Source organism: Nannospalax galili, unplaced genomic scaffold (assembly GCF_000622305.1).
Source record: "Nannospalax galili isolate Female #2095 unplaced genomic scaffold, S.galili_v1.0 scaffold159, whole genome shotgun sequence".
Taxonomy (NCBI): Eukaryota; Metazoa; Chordata; class Mammalia; order Rodentia; family Spalacidae; genus Nannospalax; species Nannospalax galili.
In genome coordinates this window covers 1,054,807-1,076,046 of record NW_008343239.1, presented here as the reverse complement: position 1 = coordinate 1,076,046, position 21,240 = coordinate 1,054,807, and the positions used below count along the sequence as shown (strand labels likewise).

The window sequence follows — 21,240 nt, the reverse complement described above, 5'->3', positions numbered from 1 at the left end:
CTCAGGCTGATGCCAGACAGGGACTTCAAGAACGAAGTTCTCAAGAGAGAACCTGGGTCACTGGGCACTTTTAATAGGCTACAGAGCCCCAGAAATTTGGGGATGAGTTCTGACAAGAGCCTTGATCCAATTCCACGCTGACTACAGTCGGGGGACCTATCTGAATCTTTCTGGCTATCAATCAATCCCTTTGCAAACCCTGCGCTCTCTCGCAGTGTTGGCTTCTGAGCACACACCGTGACCCTGCTCGCTGGCGCCTTGCCTTTTTCCTCCCGGGTCCGCGCCGGGTACTCAGTGTCACCCCTTGGGCAGCCGCAGCAGCTTGTGTGGCTGAGGAGTGGAGCCAAGCAGCAGACTAGAGTCCAACACTCGGGGACCCGGGAGCCGGGCACATCCCGCGCCACTACCACCCCACCCCCGCGGCCGCCGGACCGCGCCCAGCAGCGGCTCCTTCCGAGCGCGCGGCTACGCTGGCCGCCGGAGCCGCAGAGCACGCGTGGGCGCAGTGAGCTCCCTGGAGGGCCGAGCGATCGCGGGAGAGCTCCTGTTCCCCGCCCCGCCACGGTGATCGCAGATACCACGGTGGGGCGGGGCCCGGGCCGGGGGCGGGGCTCCGGCCGGGCGCGGCGCTATTTCCAGCCTCGCCGGAGGCTTCTCTCGCACTTCGCTGAGCCTTCCCAGAGCGTGAGCCGGATCCAGAGGCACTGTGGGGAAGAGACGGGACCCGGCGGTGCCAGAGACCTGGGGGACAGATCCTGGACCAGGGGCCGGGGAAGAGCAAGCCGCCGCGCCCTCTCCTGTGCGCTCCGGCCGCTGGCTCCACGCCGATTGCCCACTCACCGCACCGAGTACCGCACGGAGAGGGAGACGCCTCCGGGCCCGAGCCGGGGCGGAGATCATCCCTGCATTCTGGTCGCCCGGAGGAGGATTCTCCCGTCGCTGAGGACCGCACCGGGACCCCGAGGAATCCGTGGCCTGGAGAGAGCCCGCTGCACCAGGTAAGTGGCTGCGCCCCCATCTCACCCCTGTTCCTGCCTTGTGCTGGCCGCCGGCGGGAAGGGATTCCCCTAAGGGCCCTTAGGCGGGCCAGGAACCCCACGGAGCGCCAACTCTGCCACTCGACAGGGATCACAGTCCCAAGCTGCAGGTGCTGGTGGGATGTACGATGCTCGAGTCTGCCAGTACTTTGGGGATCGGCCCCCACAAGCGGGAACTTTAATTAGACTTTCGATCCTTGGATGTACTCGCCTCTGCGCCTGGGAACTGCCTCTCTCTCCTACGGCTGGCTCTCTCTATGCCTCCTTCCAGCCCTGGATGCTGGGTGCGGGGAGGCAGCGGCGGGCGCCAGAGGGCCGGGCTGGAGCGCCCCGAGCGCCGGCGCTTTTTGGTGCGCTCGGAGCTGGGACTTAAGGGCCGGTTGTCACTGGCAGGGCTGAAGGGGAAAGTTAGTGGCGACCTGGGCTCCCCACCAGGAGGCAAAAGGTGTCTAGGCGCTCCCTCGAGCGCCTCCCCGCCCCGCAACTCTCTAGGGCCCCGGCCTGTTTTGTGTTCCCGTGCGTCAATGATCGAAGGAAGGTGTGTGCGTGCGTGTGTCTCCTAGGGCGGGAGTCAAAGCCTCGGGCGGCTCCGGTGGGGGGTGAAAGGATCCGCTTTGCCGCGGGACAGAACTCAGCCCTGGCACCTGCTGCAACTCCAGCAGGCTGCTACCCCCGCATGCCAGCTCTGGCCATGCTAAAGGCCGGCCAGGCAAAGGTGCATTCCCGGGTCTGGGCAATGCCAGGGGTGGAGCTTGGATGTGAAGTGACCTCTCTCCATTTCCCGCGCAGGACTCCTCAAACCATAACTTCGGTTGTGTTATCTTGCCTCTGGGCCCTGCGACCCTGACCGGGAGCTGGGACGGTCAGGGGGCTGTGCCCTGGGTATTGAGAATACAGGTCCGATCTTGGGGCTCTCTGTCCCGCAGCCATTTTTCGCATCACAGTGGCTCCTGCGTCGCGTCTCCGAGCCTTCTCCCAGCAGTACCCTGAGCGTGACTGGCTCTGCTAAAGGGAACAGGCTTCTGGGATTCCTCTGTAGGAAAAGTGGGAGACACAGTTGGGAACCAGGACATAGCTCTGGATGGGTGGCAGGTGGGTAGAGGGGCAGATTAACCGCTTGTCCACCTCCCTTGATGCTCATAGGCAATACCACCAAGTCCACTTTCTTTGAACTCACCTCTGAGTTCACCTTGACTGGTAGGTAAGGAGAGCTTGTCCTAAGTCCTGCCCCAATACAGAACAACCTTTGGAGTACAGAACTCTTAGATTTTCTAACTGCCTTAGCTCCCCTGATCCTGTCTCTGTCTTAAAGACAAAGTAATCAGGCCACAGGAAAGAGTGCAGTCGTCTTCATAGGAGCCTCTTTTCTTTTTAGACAGGGTCTAGACAGGGTCTCACTGTGTAACTCAAGCTGACCTTGAACTCGTGACCTCAACCTGTTGAGTGCTGGGATTACACGTATGCACCAGAACATTCTCTTTTAATCAAGGCATTCCACCACCTACAGGCAAACAGGGTCTGGAGACTTCTTGTGGGGAGTGGAAGCTTGTTCAGGATCCTTCAGTGGGTTCCACTTCTGTGAAATGACCCACAGGAGGAGTGACCTTAAGACCCTGAAGACACTGAGCCAAGATGGGATGCTCAAAAATCCAATAGCATTTGAATACAGAAAACCTCAAAGTCTGACCCCATGGCATCGCATGGCCGAGTCACCCTGGAACATACGAATGGCACAATTTATTTATTTATTTACCCAGAATCAAACTCTGAGAGTGAATTATGTTCTCCAGGTATTGATTTTTTTTAAAAAAGACCCCAAATTTTAAAAGTCAAGTCAAGGATTAATTATTTATAGAGAGACATCACTCAGCCAGGAAGGACAGGGCTCATTTATAAATCCCCTAAGTGGGGAAAATGGGATCTATTTTTCCCTGGCTCTGGCCAGAAGAGGAGAGCTGGCTTGTCTGACCAAGGATGCTTTGTAACTCAGCTTGCTGTTTGAGATGCTTTTTTTTTTCTATCTTGTAGCTGGAATATCACTTGGGAAATTTCATACATATTTGCTGTGTTTCCATAATGAACATTTACTGATTACAGAGTATCAAGGGAATTTCATTTTTCAAACATTTATTCAAATCTCTGTTTATGTAAGCTAATAAGTCAGAGAAAGCTCAGTTAACTACTTTTTATTTTATTTTTGTGTCATATGGTTGTTGGGTAAGTGTGTTTGGAAGGCATGTCTCACAATTTACCTTGCATTCATTTACAAGGAGGAAAGTCAGATTTCTCTGATTGGAAATATCTTGCTGGCTGCTTCCCTGCACTTTGCTCTGAATTCATGCCAGCCTCTGCTTTTTGTGGTTTTGCTGATGGATGAGCGGTGGGTGTTCAGAGCTTTGATTGCTGTTTGCTAATATATACAGTGGGAGAAAGCTGCTGTGACCGGCAGAGCGCTGATACGGGCTGTGGGGAAGATATGGTCCCCAGCTGACTTACCTGCCTACTGCCTCCTCCCTGACCTGGAGACTGACACTTCTGTCTCAGCTCCCACATGTTCACCTCTGATTTACTCATGCTTGGCAGCTATACAGGGGAGAAAAAAAAAACATGAAGAAGGGGAGACTTATAGGCAGAAAAGTGGTCAGAGGATTTTGGTAGCCCTGTGGCAATTATAGTCAGTACGCATCGGAAACAAGTGTCCAGCCTTTCCACTAATTGGAAGGTAATGCATTCTAAAATGAGGTTTATGTAATGCCAGCCCAAGGAGGTGAAGGTGGCACTGCAGAGGGACAGACAATAATAAAATAGATGTGTAAAGATGGTGCTTGAAGGTGTATGTGGCCTCAGTGTCAGGATGTTTGTGGGGGTGGGCAGCCTTTGAGGTGACAGTGTGGTGGGCTCCAGGTGTCCTCTTTGGAATCTCTCCCTGGATTTATCTGACTCTAGAGCACCTGTGTCCCTTTGCTCCTAAGAAAAACCTGTCCCAAAATAGAGGAGACTCAAGACTCAGGGACAGCTGCCTAACCACAGGTGGCAGAGGATGCGGGAGATGTCGGCTTGTTTCTTTTTGGCTGAAGGATGGATGACCCTACTGTCAGTAAATCATGGTGGCAGGTGATGAGACTTACAAATTGGTTGTGGAAAGAAGTTGTGACTTTTACCCTGTGCAAAACTACCTGTCATTTGTGATCTGGTGCTGTAGACGGCACCCGAGGGACTTGATCCTGTGTGGTTAGGAATTCAGAAGAGCAGCCAATACCGTTAGGAGACCAGGGAAGGCTCTGTCCAGGTGGGCTGACGGTCAGAAGGCCCTGGTCCTACCCTTAGAGCCACATTTTCAGGAATTCACAGAGTGCCTGCATACAGACTGGAGGCTGGGAGCAGCAAACATAGCTGCCTTCCCAGGTTGGCAGGCTGGAATTTACATTCTTACTCCACACCCAGAAGATATTTCTGGGGGAAATTGGTGCTTTGGGGGAGGGGGCGCTGATGACACTGAGGATATGGAATCCTTCTCCTGCCAAACCCTGCCTGGCTCTGGTGAGTGGCATTTATTTGAACTAAACTGGAATTGTCAACATTGAAGCCTGGAGCCAAATAACTCTGGCACCATAGTTCCAGGGCCAGCCCTGTCATCGCTCTCCTGCATTCTACCATCAGTGAGTGTTTATTGAGGATGTATTAGGTGTGTGCCATGTGCCAGGCCTTAGAGACACAAGGTGAGCCAAGGGAGTATAGTCCCTCCCCTTTGTTCATTTATCACTCACCAGTTAATCTCTGCCAAAGATATTAATAAACCAACGTCCATGTGATTCTAGGCTTGACAAAGATAGGAAGGGATTGCCCAGCTTGTTTTCTGATGACATTGGGGATGGAATCCAGGACCTTGTGGATGCTAGGCAAGCGCATCTACTACCACTGAGCTGTGTTCCCAGCAGGAATACCCAGGTTGTTAGGAGCCCTACAGGAAAGTGAACTGTCTTAGACTGAAGACTTGGGGGTGGGAGGAAATGGCTCTTTAGCTGAGATGCAGGGTGAGATGCTGGGTGGGTTGGAAGGGCAAAGAGAAGACCAGGCATGTGCACAGAGGTCTCTGTGAAGGGAATGACATTCTGGCTATCAACAGTGGAAAGACCTCTGAGTACCGCACACAAAAGAAGGAGGGGTCCAGGTGTGGCTGAAGCCCTGGTCACATGAGGCCTTTAAATGCACATTGGGATTTGGGTCTTTATTCAACTACCTGCTACAGGGTAGGGAGACTGGTGAGAAGGGAACCGTAGTGACCCTGGAGAAACATAACCCTGGTCCTAAAGAGGATGAAACATGCTTGGATCCCATAGGAATTGTGTGTGTTGGGTCATGGAAGGTGCGGGGTGGGGGAGGTGGTGAGGGAATTGGTATTGTGAGACACTAGTGGGAGCTATTGGTCTCTGGAGGCAGAGCCTCCCCATAGGATGCTGAGCTCTTAACCTTTCCAGGACTGGATGGTCTGAGGGCTGGGTGTGCAGCCTCACACTGATTCCCCCAGTTCACTCCCTTTCCCACTGTATTCACGCTGTGTTCACCGTAACATACACACACACACACACACACACACACACACACACACACACACATATATATAACCTAGCATATAGCAAGCACTCCGTTAGGCTCTATGCTAGGGCTCTTGGTGAGAACTGGAGGTCAGAGCTGTGGTCCTCTTCCTCTTACCGATATATTTGTGCTGGACCAGATCGGCCTTCCCCAAGGGAGTAGTGAAGGCTGCAGCCTCCAGCCCACTCTGTTCTGGCCCCAACTCACCTGTGTGCTGGTCTCTTAATGGACTCTAATGCCACCTTCCTCTGGAGTTGGTTGCCCCCCAGCCTGCTGCTCCTGACTGTTTTATCCACTTAGCTTTCTAGTCCCAAAGTAGTTACTTTACCTGTCGTGCACTTGATCTAACCTGGCAGTTGGCTGGCGCTGCCCCAGAAAGAACTCTCTTGCTCATGTCTCTGTTCTTTGCCTCCTGCCTGTGGGAGCCACGCGGTACCTGCTTCTACTCCTTTAAGGGGCTCTGCCCAAGGCTCAAACCCCGCGACCCCCTCCCCCCACTCCCTCTGATGTTAGTGACTCTCCCATGGCTATCTGCAGCTCAGGCCCCAGCTACCCCATAGATATCAGCCCAGTCCCCCAGGCTCCATATTCCAGAGCTGGGGTGGGGGAAGCAGGCCTGTGAGTCACCCTGCTTCCTGGTGTGCCCAAGCTGCTGGCTGCCGGCCCTGAGCTGAGTGGCTGCCGAGCTGTAGGCAACAGCCCAGGTCGCTGTCACCTTGTCCTCACTCTGCCTGGACCAGAGCCAGCTGCTCCCAGGCTGGGCCAGACTTGGGGATGGGCACGCTGACAGGCAAGAAGAGGTTCTAGGAGGCACAGACCTATGATCTGGTCCCCCTGGCCTGTCGGGTTCTTGGCCTGGGTAGGTTATTGTCCCCCGACTCCCTCTGATGGAATGAGTCTGTGACTATCTGCATCTTGCTTAGGTTCTCTGCTCAGGCTGGCCTGGCCCTCTTCTTTGACTTCTAGCTACCCTTGGATCACTGGGTATGCCCAGATGCCCACCCATGGGAGGTGACACAGAAGAGCCCTTCTGCCAGCAATCTCTACCCCAGGCACCGATTGACTCATGCTTAGCAGACAAGTCATCCCATCTTTGAAACTGCCTCTTTTGGAGGACTGACTCATCTGTCTGGACAAGACTCATCCCAGTCTTGTGAGCTCTGAGACCCTCCTCCAGTCTTGGGGGGGGGGCAGGGTTGTGCTTTCTGTACTACTGGTGGAGTGAGGAATGGAGGCAGGTTGCTGAAGCAACCCAGCACCCAGCAAATACCGACCAAGGTCCTCCCACGTACAGGGCCCCAGACCTGGCTCTGGGGAAGATGTGCAAACGCATACGGTCCACAGACAGAGATGGTGAGAATGCTGCTCTGCCTTGCTGTGTCAGCCATAAGGAGCTTCGCCTGGAAAGGTACACAGTGATTGCTGGCTGGCATGCCCAGAGACCTAAGCTATCAGTCTGTCTACACTGTTGGAGTCCATGTCTACGCTAAATGAGCCAGGGCCTGATACATGCAGTCTGTCTACACTGGCTGAACCAGTATGTGGTAGAGATAGATAGTCTGTCTACCTTGTGGAACCAGTACATGGTACATGCCGTCTGTGTATACTGGTTGTATCTAGAGTGTGAGTACTGGAACCTTCCATTTAGTCTGTATCTTTGACACTCTCTAGGGCCTTGCAAAGAGAGCTCACCTTCTCACTTCAGTAATTTCCTTTGTGGCTAAGCTCTGCCAAGTCCCAGAATTCCCCTTAGACTCCGACCTGGCCCCATCAGCCTTTGTCTCCCGGAGTTTGGACGGTTGAACCCAACGGACACTGTGGTCTGTCTACACTGTTGGAAATCAGTATGTGAGGTAGGTAGGTAGTCTGTCTGCACTGGCTGAGTCAGTATACATAACAAGTACCCTGTCTATACTGGTTGGGCCCCCAGTTCATGGCACACCATCTGATACACTGGGTGAGCTCAGCTATCTATAACACTGGTCAACCTAGTACATCATTGGAGTCATTCTAGGCTAGTTGAGCCAGTGCTCAAAAGCAGGTACTGGCTACTCTGGTTGACATTAGCACATGATCCAGGAAGTTTGCCACACTGGTGAGCCAGTGGGGGACACAGCCAGCCTTGGGCCTGCTGAGACCTGACTTCTGGGTTCCTCTTGACACCTGTGCCCACTCCTGGGCAGTTCTCTCCTCCTGGAATACTTTCCTGCCTCGCCTCCTGCTCACATCTGGGTCAAGTTTGAGTTCTGTTTCCTAGTGACAGTTCTCTCAGCCTTCCCATGTCTACAAGTCCCTTCTGCAGAGGCTGGTGGTGCCCTGCCCCGCTGTGCTGCTGAAGCAGAAGCTGCCAGCTCTCCCTGGTCATTGCCACCTCGACACCCATCATGGCAGCTCCTCACACACCTTTTCCTCTGAAAGTCATTTAGCGTGGATTACTGCCTTGGTGTGTGTAGTAAATTGCATTTCTCCTGCTTGGGTCCATCTTGCTGTTTTCTGCTTAGATTTTGGGTCTTCTGAGGTTTGGCTTCATCTGCAAATCTAATTTCATGACCATTCATCCCTTGAAAGCACAATCTATGCTTATTATTTAACTCCTCTCTATTCCCTCGTCCATGAATTAAAATGTCAACAGACAGCCATGACAACCGCATGTACCCATCACTTCACCCCAGGAGACCACCTCTGGGCTGTACCTAAAGCTGGTATACAGAGTCACATTATCTGGGTTCAAATCCCAGCTTTGCCACTTGGTCATTGTGTGGGCTAGGGACTTGGTTGCCTCATCTATAAAATGGGAATAATAATAACAGAAGCCACCTTCTAGAGCTGGTGAGCCTAACAGCTTGTGACAAATTGCTGTTGTTATTAATGTTCTGTCATCTCCTGTGTTTGGTCCCTCAGCCAGGCATGTAGGTTAGTGGTCTAAACTGGTATGGAAAAAAGGCTTAGGGGCATGTATGTGGCCTGTGTCCCCTCAAGTCTTTCTTTTTTTAAAAAATATTTTATTTATTATTTTTATGTGTTTGTGTGCATTGCCTGCATGTAGGTAAGTGCACCCGTGTTGTGCAATGCCAATGGAGGACAGAAGAGACTGTTGGATCCCTTGGAACTGGAGTTTCTGACAGTTGTTAGCTGCCATGTGGGTCCTGGGAGTCGAACCTGGGTCTTCTGCAAGTGCAGAACAGCCAGTGTTCTTAACCACTGAACCATCTCTCCAGCCCCGTCTTTTTAAAAATATTTTATTTATTATTTTTATTTTACGTGTATGCGTATATTGCCTGCATGTAGGTAAGTGTACCCATGTCGTGCAATGCCCTCGGAGGGAAGAAAAGGCTGTCGGATCCCCTGGAACTGGAGTTAGGACAGTTGTTAGCTGCCATGTGGGTGCTGGGATTTGAACCTGGGTCTTCTGCAAGAACAGCCAGTGTTCTTAACCGCTAAGCCATCTCTCCAGCCCCTCACATCTTTCTTTTTAAAGGATTACTTTTCTTTTCTTCATATGTGTATGTTTGTATGTGCACATGTGTGCCAGCACCCTCAAAGGCCAGAAGAGGGTGTCAGATCCCCTGGAGCTGGAGTTATACGCAATTGTGAGCCACCCAACTTAGGTGCTGGAACCAAACCCAGGTCCCCTGGAAGAGCAGTAAGCACTCTTAACATCTAAGTCATTTTCCCAGTCTTTCTTTTTATAAAGCAGATTTTCAGTGTTGTGATTTGTTCACAATAGTGCATTTTAATGCCTTTTATTCCAAGCACAGCACACATACAAAAAATTGAGTCGGTCATATGTGTCCAGTGCAGTGACTGTCTGCAAGCTGCACATGTCTGCACCAGAGCAGAAATCAGAAGGCAAGCAGCAGTGTGTTCACGCCTTTAGATCTAGCACTCGGGAGGCAGAGGCAGGCAGACCTCTGTGAGATTGAAGCCAGCCTGGTCTACATAGCGAGTTCCAGGCCAGCTGGGACTATAGGGAGACGCTGTCTCAAAATAAACAAACATACAACAACAACAAACAAAAGGTAACCAGCACATACCTTAGAGCCCTCCTTTGACCCCTTCTAGTCACTTCCCCTTCCATCACAGGTACCTAATGGCATAGATTAGTCTTCCTTGCTTTTAAACTTAGACCTGGAGGCAGGGTGTCTGTGTATGTGTGATGGGGTGTTTGTGAGATTCACCTGGTGGTGTGTGTCTTTATCATTTATCTGTTTTGATTATTCTTTGGGATTCCAGCTGTGGTTTGCATGAGTGTCTACCGGAGGCCTGTGTATGGAAGGCTTGGTCCCCAGGGTGGTGCTAATTGAACTGTTAAGAGGTGGGTATTATGGGAGATAATGGGGGATTATGAGGTCAATTGGGCCATGCCCAAAAAGGGATTATGGAATCCTGCTGGCTCTCTGCCTCCTGGCTTGTTCTGACATGCTGTGCCATTCTCTTTCAGCACCCTCACTAGAATCCCAAAGCAAGGGGGCCACCTGATCTTCTACTGGAACCTCCAGAACCATGAGCTAAAAAACCCTTTCATTTTGATGAACTAATGGCCTATTTTGTTGTAGCAAGAAGGAGTTGACTGACACCATTCTATTGTGTGGACATACTCTTAATTTATTACCCACTCTCCTGTTGATTGATATTTAGGTTGGTCACAGTTTTTGGATATTACAAACCATGCTGTGGACATTCTTGCATGTGTTTCTTGGGTACATATACACAATTCTGACAAGTATGGACTTAAATATAGAAGAAAATTAGGTTAAAGGGTATGCATCTCTTGTGGGAACTGCAGACAGGTTTCTAAAGAGGTTATGCACCCAGGTATGGAGGGGTACCCCTGAAATCCTAGCACTCAGGAAGCCAGAGGATCATGAATTCAAGACCAGTTTGGACTACCTAGTGGGATCCTCTGTGTGTGTGTGTGTGTGTGTGCTCGTACTGACTTATCCCCTCTCCTTCTCAATAGTAATATAGGAGAGTTCCAGTTGCTCCGAAACCTTTCCAACACTTTGTGTAGTTGGCTTTTAACCATCTTAGCTATTCTGTGACTAGGTAGATCTATCACATTATGGTTTTAATTTGATTTTTCAGATGACTAATATAGTTCGGTTTTTTTTGCCAAGAATATTTTGAACCTGAAAACATTATCCAACAATTCTGAAAATTCACTTCCACCCCCAAATTGTAGGACTCTTAAATGTCTGATTCCTTTCACTGGGTGAGTTTGAAGCTGGCCTGCTGGAAGGCAAGAGATAGACTGGTGGTTCTCTGTATAAGGCTGAGAACCAGGAACCTTCCTAGTTTCCCTGGGGAGCTGATCAGGGATGCAGACTCTGGACTTTACCCAAGCTCTAGAATCACCATAGAGTTCTTTAAAAATTTTTTTCTTAATTTGTTTTTATTTTATATGTATGAGTGTTATATCTGCATGTGTGTTAAGTATACCCGTGTCATGCAGTGCCCATGGAGGACAGAAGAAGAACTGGAGTTACAGATAGCTGTTAGCCACCATGTGGGTGCTAGGATTCGAATCCAGGCCTTCTGCAAGAATAGCCAGTGCTCTTAACTGCTGAGCCATCTTCCCAGCCCCAACCACAGAGCTCTTGATCCATTCATCTCTCTGGGGTTTCTCTCCCTTTCCTTTCACAGACACCATCAGCCTTAAGGCCATCTTGTGGGTCATGTTCACTGCTGTGTTCCAGTGCCTAAGACAGTCCTAGACAGTAGGGGCCCATGGACGTGCACTGAATGAAGGCCACAATGAAGGGCTACCCATTGGCCTTCTTGGCTTCTCCCACCTCAGCCAACTGGGATTTGGTAGTAAACTGGGCTGCCGTGAAAAGGGCTCAGGAAGCCGAGTTCTCAGTCCCTAGAGGATATCCTGTGCTGGGAGTCTGTTGCTTTTAAAAGCCTTTCATCTCCAAAACCTGCTATGGTAGAGCAGCAGATAGACCCCAAGGCTACGGACACCTGCCATGTAAGAGGATCTCTTAGCTGGACCTAGTGCACAGGCCTGTTATCCCTACTATTCCAAAACTTGGGCAGGAAGATCATAAGTTCAAGGCTGTTTGGGTGACAGAGTGAATTCAAGGCCACCCTGTCTTTAAAAAATACTTAAAAAAATGGAAATGTAGCTCAGTGGTGCAGTGGTAGAACACTTGCCAAGAATCGCCCAGTGAGGAGCTGGGGGCGGGGCTCAGTGGTAGAGCATTTACTTAGAATCCACCAGTGAGGGTCTGGGAGTGTGGCTCCGTGGTAGAGTGGTTGCCTAGAATCCACCAGTGAGGGGCTAGGGCATGACTCAGTGATAGTGCACTTGTCTATCGGTAGCAGTGGGTTCTGGGATTCTAGCTGGGGGAGCCTGTAGGAAGGAGTCCTGAACTGACCCTCAAGACAGGGAGAGCACACATTGTAAATCATTCAGTGTGAGCCCCACCCCTTCAATAGCGAAATATCCAGAGGGCTGAAGACACTGAGCCTCCAAGAGGTGCAAGTACATCAAACAACAATGCTCAGAGTCATTAGAGAGTTCTAGAAAGCTTTTTGGAAGAGGCAAACTTGGGTCTGCATATATCCAAGGCCAAGGGTGAGAAACTTGGAGAAATTCTCTCCAAGTTTTGGGGTTACAGGGCACGGACAGTGTGAAACAAACACAAGCCATTTTAAAAGAGGGCAAGGAAAGAATCCGTGACACACATTGTTTATGTGATGTGTAGGCGGGTGGGCGAAGATGGAAGCGCTAAAAGCAGTTTGGGAAAAACAACACCTTTTTTTTTTTTTGGTGGGAAGACAGATTAGAGAGGTTTATACTCTTCTCTGATAACTAATATGAAAGGTTTATCAAAGTTTTTTTTTTAAAGCCTGACTTTTTTGCGAAATTGATTTGAAGACTTGGCACATTTGAGGAATCATTCGGTAACGTTTTTACGGGTCGATGCTAATTTGACGCAGCTGACCCATGCATCGAGCCAGTTTACTGCCAGACCAGCATTAAGCACAGACCTTCTGTACAAGTTTTATAGGAGGACAGCTCATAAAGATGGGTGCTTGACAAGTCTTCTGTTTCCCTTAGGATGTGGAATATGAGGTGTTTATCAAAAACCACCTAAATCGCCCCTGCTTTAGATTCGTAAACTATGCAAGGACTTCAGCCCCTATACTTCATGCAGTATTTCATGCCTCACCACCCCGAATCCTGGTGTGTGCCAGGAGCCTTTTTCTCCAAATCCACCATTAGACATAGAAATGGGCTCTGTGGAGTGTAAGATGCTGGGGGAAGGATGTCTTTGGAAATGGTCTTCCGAGTGTCACCATCCATGGCTATGAAGAAGCAGGTGTCCTAGAACAAACCAAAGGTTGCCAGGCATTGTAGCACAGGCTTGCAATCTTAGCTGAGGCAGGAGAATCAGGTTTGAGGCCAGCTTGAGATATTTGGTGAGACATTGAAAAAGAAAAAGAGAGAGAAAAAGAAGAAATCAAAGATGTAAAAGAGACCCTCCCTCCCTCCCTCCCTCCCTTCCTTCCTTCCTTCATTTAAGACAGGGTCTCCCAGTTCCCCAGCTGGCCTGAACTCACTATGTAAACTAGGCTGGCCTCAAACTCACAGAGATCCGCCTGCCTCTGCCTCCCAAGCGCGGGGATTAAAGGCTTGAGCCAACACTCCGGGCTCTCCGTGCTTTATTTTTATTTCCCCGGCTCCTGTGTGACTCTGGCTGCATTTGTCTCTTTGCCTAAATACAGTTGTCAGAGCCTCATCAACAGGAGACAACCTAAGTTTTGTTTTGTGCATCCTAAAGTATTTAACAATAAAAATTATCGAAACTCCTGTCCTTCACCATCGGAAACCACTGCTAATGCTTTCTATAAAGATCTGGCCTGACCTGCTGTTTTTCTCCTCTCTCCCTTACTGTATTCTGACCGCTCCAGTGTTAATTACCTGGGCGTAAATGAAGAAGATTGCTGGTGGAGAGTGGGTGGGGCACTTGCAGACCTCCCTCAGCACAAAGCCTCCTGGGTTTCCATCCTGGAAAATTTGATCTTGGGCAAATGTCAAGGCATTTTTTTGAAATCTGTGTTATGACTGCCAACACAGGGCATCATCTGGATTTCATAAATATTGTATGGGGCTCCCTCATTGCCAGCTTGGCCCCTCTTTTACACATAGACACACACACACACACACACACACACACTCACACACAGACACACAGACACACACGCACACTCTCATTCACTCACTCACACACTCCCTGCTCCCCATCACAATTGCAATCTATTGCTGAGTTGTCATGAAAAGCCAATTGGTGATATTTCAATCACAATGTTCCTGAAACAAATTCCATTCAAATTCCTAGCAAAGAGAGTTAAGACTTCTTCCCGCTGCTGGGGAAACTATGTGCTAAATGTAGCTTCCTGAGGCCCTGGCAGCCATCCAGGGCTTTGTAATTTATAGTTCTCCTTCGTGGTTCTCCTAGTGACCTTGGAACCTCCATGCTGGTGGATTTCTGAGGTTCACACTGTGCCCTCCATCCCCAAGTGAGCTTCCCCCACCCCATCCTGCAGGAGTTTAGAGAAGGGATGACCACAGGACACCCAGAAAGCACGTGGCAAGTGATTGCTTGTTGCTGCTGACCTTTCCGTTAAAATTGATGTCAGTCATGAAACAGTCAAACATTGTTCTGAAAGGTGGCTCACAGGTGACAGGATTCTCTCTCCGAGCCCGAGCACCCAGCAGGTAATCCTGAAAAAGCAAGGGGGAGGGGCACTGTGCAATTACATTCATCAGCTATTTTTGGTTGAGGAATAAACAAAATGACCCAAACTGCTGCTGGTACAGATTCTAGCAAGGGGAGTGGCGTGTAGGAAAGATTAATGTACAATTAAAACCCGTGTACGGGTAAATTACAGGGTGACAGTTATCTAATGCAAACACTGCAGCCGTGTAATTAAGAGGAGTTACAGGCTCCTGAGGATGGGTTTGCAGAAGGAAGTACTGGGGTGGGGGCAGCTGTCTGTCATGTACCAGGGCTGGGACTTGCCTCTGGCATAGCGTGGGGACCGTGTGGAAGTAGTGAGGGGCAGTATAGGATATAATAAAATTCAAGAATCAACCTGCCCCTGCACATCTCCCTGTTTTTGTTCTAAGCTTCTAGCTCTTTCTGGGGCAGCCCTGGTCTCCACCCCTTTCACCTTTGATTCCATAGCAGTGAGAACCCTTGAACATCTTTTTTTTTTTTTTTTTTTAAAGAAGCTGTTTTTAATTTCTCCTGCTTTGTCAGCTTTTTAAGAGATATGTTACATTATGTGGAAATTGGATGCTAACAAGATTTGTATGAATAAATTAGACTCTTAACTTTTTATGTTATTACAAAATTGAAATGGACTCTAATGACAGTCAAAATTAATGTTCTGTTTCAAATAAATGCTGTGGATGTGACTGTATATCCAGTGCAGTCTTTGGTAGCCCTTCCTATGTGTCTTGCCTTAGAAGTTACCTCTGCCCTCCCTCCAGAGGGGTGGCCCTCTTCTGGCTCCCAAGGGAAATCCATGCATACCCCTGGGTGGGGAAAAGGTCTCCACAGGGACTGCTGGGAATAATCTGCTATTGATACCCTCAATGGCCTTCTCCAGGGAGAACTGCCCCGGACCTCTGTCTTACCCCATCCTGCATGCAGTGACTGGCCGGAGTAGGTAGACAACCTCCATTTAAGACAGCTCCAAAGGTCCCCTCTCAGCCCCAGAGCTCCCTGAAGGACCAGTTCTAAGGTATTGGATCAGCTCTCACTTCTGTCCAGAGTCCTGTCCTTAGCACCCTCAATTTTTTGAGGTCTCCATTTCAGAGTTTCCAAGGAACCCAGCCAGGATCCTGGGCTTCCTTCTTTTGCATCACTGTGACATGATGGCCGACATTAACAAAGGAAAAGGAAGAAGGATTTATTTGGATCATGATTCAAAGGGTTCGTTCCACATTCACTTGACCCCATTGGGCAGAGCATCTCAATAGAGGGGACATGTCCAGGAGGAATTTCTTCATGGTGGACAGGAAACAGAGAGAGGGAATGCAGGAAGGGGCCAGGGCAAGATACAGCCCTTAAAGATAAAACTCCAAGGGACTAGAGAGACGACTCAGTGTGAAGACTGTTCACTTGTCTCAAAAAACAAGGCAGAGGACTGGAGAGAAGGCTTAGTGGATAAGACACTTGCCCTGTAGTGTAAGGCCTGGAGTTTGGATCCCCAGAACCCACATAAAAGCCAGCCAGGCATGGCAGGCCACCTGTGAGTCCAGTGCTCAGAAGGCAGAGATAAAGGATCCCTGGGGCAAACTGGCTAGCTGGACTGGCTTGAATCTACAAGAGCTCTGTGTTCACTGAGAGATTCTGCTTCAAAGTATAGGGTGCAGAACTATTGAAGGAGGCACTGAATGCCAGCTTCTGGCTGCCACACATGTGAGCCCACTCCACACTTACAGACACATGCATATCACATACACATGCAAAAGATACTACGGCAGTGGGCAATAGGGGAAAGCACCTCCATACACATACACCTATGGGCAAGCACATTTACATACATTTTTATGTACACTTATAGAACACACAGACACACAGACACACACACACACACAGTGCACAGGCCTCTATAGCCCTTCCTATGTACTTCCTCCAACTGTACCCCACCTCCTGTCTTTCACCACCTCCCAACAATACCATCATATTATAAGCCCATCACAGGATAATCCATTGATTAGCTCAGAGCCCTCAGGATCTAATTGTGTCTGGGAAGACTCTCCCAGACACTGCTAAAGGAGGGAGGGCTTCACTAATCTGCTAGGTACTTTAATACAATCAAGTTCACAGTCAAGATTAGCCATCATGTCAGATTTGTTTCTGCCCTGGGTCCCCTTCTTTAGCTCAAGTCTGGGTTTAAGGTTCTGACATGTTCTGGGCCTCAGTCCAGGTTCCCCTGGACAGGGTTTTGAGTAGTGTCAGGATGACAGGGCTCCCACAGATATGAGTTGCCATACCACAGCCAGGGGTGGGCCAGGCCACCTGGATCTGGATTTGGGGCAGAATTGGAGGGATTTTCTGCAAAGGAAAGCTCCATGTCTCAAGAGGCTGGAACAGTGAGGTGTCAGCTCTGCTTCTCACAGCTGAGGGTGGGAGGGAAGGGGAGAACCTAGCAAAGTGGGGACAAGGAGCTTTGGGCAGCCTAGATGCTAGGTGGCTAGGACATTTAGAGTGGAATACTTAGTCCAGGGACTGGGCTTTAGGACAGGGGCAAGTGGGGTCTCGGTTAAGCTGTCATTAAGAAGGGCTAGGGGATCCAGGTGGACAGGTGTTCAAATATTTAAGAATATACAGAATGGGTTTGGGTATAGCTCAGTGGTAGAGCTCTTACCTAGTGAGCCAGTGGCTCTGGGTTCAATCCCTAGCACCACCCAAAACAAAACAATATAAATAAAAAAGAATGTGTGTGTACGTGTGTGGGGGGGTTATACCTGGTGTAAGTGCATGTATATGTGTGTGCATGTGTATGTGAAGGCCAGAGGTCTACACTGGCTGTCTTCTGTCACTTTCCACCTTACTCTTTTGAGCCTGGGTCTCTGACTCAAGCTGGAGATTGCTGATTCAGCTAGACTGGCTGACTAGGGAGCCCCAAGGATCCTCCTGTCTCTGCTTCCCTGGTGTTGGGGTTACAAGCTTGTGCCACTACACCTGGCTTTTTTACATGGCTTCTAAGGATCAAATGTCTGTCACTTCCTCATCCAGCAAGCTCTTTATTGACTTCATCATCTCCTCAGCCTCTAATTTATTTTTCCCTTTCTTCCTTTGTTTTTCCTTTTGACACAGGGTTTTGCCATGTACTTCAGGCTGGAATCAATTTTTTAAATGTTCTTGGCTCCACCCCCCAAGTGCTGGGTGTACACCACTATACTAGGCTAGAATAAGAGTTCTATATATCTCTTCCACTAGAATTTATAACCAAAGTCATACTCTGACCAAACAATATCTCTGAATTTCATTTGGCTTCTGAACTTGAAGACTTCCAAGCTACCTTGTTTGGTGAGGAAGATGGTTCCCTACCTGGAGATGAGGCTTGGTGTCTCATGTCTGGCCAGAGTGATGGAAAGGGGCCATAGCCACAGAGACCATAGCCACAGCTGCAAAGCTTCTGGGCTCAGTACTGAATATCTATGGTGTCTCTCCCGGGAGGAATGCCCCTAGGATGGGGATGGCATCCTTGATGTCTAAGAGTTTGGGCGGGTAGGCTGCTAGCTGGACTTTAAGTGCCCCAGGATCCTCAGAGACCCCAGCCTTCTAGGGCCCATTCCTCCTGGGGCTATGTTGATAAGTGGGTATGAGAGTGGTCCACTGAAGGCCCCCACCCCACTACTGGTGAGCCTCACTTGAGCATCCCTGCCTCCACCTTCATAGGTCTTAGAAATTCTCTGCAGAAATCCTTTCACAAGAGCAGAAAGCATGCCTCTGGGTAAGCTGATGACTGGAATTCAGCGCCTTCACCAGAGAAAGAGGAAGAAAATAAAAGTCTTAGCATCCAGCTCCTGGGTTCTCATATATTGTTACGGAGAGAGGATCTGTTATATCACTTCATATTTATAAACGCATAAGTCACATTCATTTTATAAAAATGCAATAATCTTTATGCCTACGCACATAACCTGCTTAATCACTTTATATATCATGAACACCTTTCCCTGGTAATGGATCTATTTCCATTCTACTTTTGACATCTGTGCTGCATTCCTTCGCATGAATTTATCATAATTTATACAACCAGTTCCCTGTTGGACATTTTGGTGGTTTTCATTTTTGTTTTTCAATTTTAAAAAATGTTGAAGCGAGTATTCTTACTGTAAACCTTTGTGTCAGTTCAGGATAGATTTCTGGAAATGCAAGTGCTGCCTCAAAGGGTAAGCACAGTTTAAAGACTTCTAACACTTCTCAACAAATCGCCTTCCAGAAAGACCCAGCGGGGCGTGAGCGTGCCCATTTGTTCTCATAGTCACACCAGCATGGGGAATCTTTGTTTTCTAAAATCCTTGTCAATTTCATAGGTTAAAGAGGGGCATGATAATTGCTTTTTAAAAACGTAACATTGGGGGGGGGCGGTCCTGGAGAGAAGGTTCAGCAGTTAAGAGCACTGGTGGCTCTTGCAGAAAACCCTGGTTCGAATCCCAGCACCCACATGGCAGCTAACAACTGTCCATAACTCCAGTTCCAGGGGATCTGACAGCCTCTTTTGACCTCCACGGGCATTGCACGACCCACGTGCACTTACCTACATGCAGGCAATACACACATACACATAAAATAAATTTTTTAAAAAACATAACTTGGGGGGAGCTGGGGAGATGGCTCAGTGGTTAAAGCACTTGCCATGCAAGTGTGAGGACCTGAGTTCAGAACCCCAGGACCCAGGTAAGTGCCAGGTGGGTGTAGTAGGCTTAGAAGCTGGAGACAGAGGAGCCCCAGAGCAAGCCAGACTAGCCATATCACTGAGCTCTGGGTTTGATTGAGAGACCCTGCCTTAATGAATAAGGTGGAAGAGTGATGGGGGATGGTTCCTGACATCACCTCAGGTCTCCACATGCATACACACGTGCATGCACACTTCCCCTCATATGTACACACACATGCAAACATGCATACCGTACACACAGGAAAAAAAAAACTTTATTTTTTTTTTTACTATTTTTAAATTTTATTTTTATTGTGTGTGTGCTTTTTAAGATTTTGTTTATTTTTTATTATATGTACAAGTAGTTTACCTGCATGTATGTAAGTGTACCTGTGTCATGCAATGCCTGAAAAGGTCAGAAGAGAGCACTGGATCCCCTGAAACTGGAGTTAAGGACATTTGTTAGCCGCCATGTGGGTGCTAGGAACTGAACTTGGTTCCTCTGCAAGAGCAGCCAATGCTTTTAACCACTGAGTCATCTCTCCAGCCCCATCTGTAAATGTTTTGCCTATGGTATGTAAGGGTGCCTGTGTCATACAATGACTGCAAAGGCAGAAGAGGGGTCAGATCCCCTGGCTGGAGTTACAGATGGTTGTTAGCCACCACGTGAGTGCTGGGAACTGAACCCAGTTTCTCTGCGAAAGCTGTTAGTGCTCTTAACTGCTGAGCCATCTCTCCAGCTATATGTATGAAGCTTAAAAGGCATGAATAATAAAAGGCATGTAACAAATCAGCAGCCCTGCCCCATCCATATCCCCTTGAAGGCAGCACCTGTAGCTCTTTAGCTGTTCTTTGGAATACCTGCCACCTTCAGATTTCTAAATGATCTATATCCACTGCAGGGATGAAGGGCCAGCCAGTTGTCTCAACATCATTTATGGAACATTTCTTCTTTGCCTTATGGTTTTTATCTTTTATTCTTTTTGAAACAGGGTCTCCATATGTGGTCCACACTGTTTTTGAACTCCCTCCATAGCCCAGGTTGACTTCAAACTGTGATTCTCCTGCCTCAGCCTCCTGAGTTCTGGGATTGCAGGTGTATACCATTATGCCCTGATGCTTACAGGTTTTTAAATGCTAGGCTTAATGTCATTATTTTTCATGTGGGTGTGACAAAAATTTCCAACAGAAACAACTTAAAGGAAGAAACATTTATTTTGGCTCATGGTTTCAGAAGGATTTTTAATCCAACATGGGGGAGAGGCCCAGAGACAAGAGTTGGTCAGTCATGGCAGTGGGAACATGGGGCAGCATGTCTTTACATGGCAGGAGAGAGAGAGAGAGAGAGAGAGAGAGAGAGAGAGAGAGAGAGAGAGAGAGAGACTTTCATTGCTCTCCAAGAGGTGTGTTTTACTAATCTGTACAGTTGACAATCAAGGTTAACCATCACACGTAATCCTTATATCAGGGTACTTCTTTTTTATTAAGACATATTTTTTATTTATTTGTATTTTATATGTATGAGTGTTTTGCCTGCATGTATGTAGGTACACTTGTGTGTGCAGTACCTATGGAGGCCAGATGAGGGTGTCAGATCCCCTGGAACTGGAACTAAGGCAATTGTGAGACACTTGGGTTCTGGGAACTGAACCCAAATCCTCTGCAAGAGCAGCCAGTGCTCTTAACTACTGAGTCGTCTCAACGGCTGAGCCATCTCTCCAGCCCTCTTACTATTATCTTATGTGATGACACATTTTATTTTTTTAAGAGCTTTTTGGAAATACATGGTCAAGTTTCAAATAATATTCAATAGAGATTTATATCAAGATTGTGTTTTATTTATAGTTGAATTTAGGAAGAATTTACAAACATATGGACCTCTTAATATACTTATGTGTTACCATATTGAGTTTTCTCATTATCCAATTATGCAACAGATAGTTATTGAGAAACAACTGTGTGTCCAGTACTGTCCTAGGGAAGGAGAAGTAGAAGTAAATATATCAGGAAACAAATCCAAGGGACAACTCAGTCTCTATGGGCCACATTATAGCAGGGGGAGTACGACTTGACCGGGTCACATGAGAACTCCATTAATCTCTTCTGAGGGCAGTGCTTCTTATGAGCTAACTATCTCCCACTAAACCCTACCTCTTTTTTTTTTTTTTTTTTTTTTTTTTATGTTTGGTTTCCT

The 21,240-nt window shown here is 48.5% G+C and overlaps 1 protein-coding gene across 1 annotated transcript in view; it reads left to right on the top strand.

The window, feature by feature from the left end:
• Window positions 1-866: 866 nt before the first annotated feature.
• Chst8 (carbohydrate sulfotransferase 8) overlaps window positions 867-21,240 on the top strand; it is a 168,398-nt gene continuing 148,024 nt past the window's right edge. The window contains exon 1 of the mRNA XM_017799754.2: window positions 867-998. The gene's annotated coding sequence lies outside the window, so the exon portion shown is untranslated. The remainder of the gene's footprint in view (window positions 999-21,240) is intronic.